At 42.3% G+C, this 272-nt stretch overlaps 1 protein-coding gene across 12 annotated transcripts in view; it reads right to left on the reverse strand.

Moving 5' to 3' along the window:
• snap91a (synaptosome associated protein 91a) overlaps positions 1-272 on the reverse strand; it is a 71108-nt gene that overhangs the window by 34946 nt on the left and 35890 nt on the right. The window lies entirely within an intron of this gene.

Here is a 272-nt window from a genome sequence, read left to right on the forward strand (position 1 = left end):
ACCACTCAATACTTGTCTTTATTATTACTGTAACAGAGCTGCCAACTTTTCCAAAAACCTTGGAGTGAGATTTGGGGGGGGCCAACCAATATTTTGCCACGTACAAAGCAATTTCTTTGGCTCTTTCAGCAGGGTTTAAATTGGGATTTGTTATGTTTGGGGGGATAGGGGGCTCTCCCTAGGGGGGTCTTGGGGTATGCCCCCCAGGAAAAAATTTTTGAAAAATAAACCTTTAAATGGCACTTTCTGGAGAGTTTTGTGCAAAAAAATGG

This window comes from Etheostoma spectabile, chromosome 6, assembly GCF_008692095.1.
Source record: "Etheostoma spectabile isolate EspeVRDwgs_2016 chromosome 6, UIUC_Espe_1.0, whole genome shotgun sequence".
Lineage (NCBI taxonomy): Eukaryota > Metazoa > Chordata > Actinopteri > Perciformes > Percidae > Etheostoma > Etheostoma spectabile.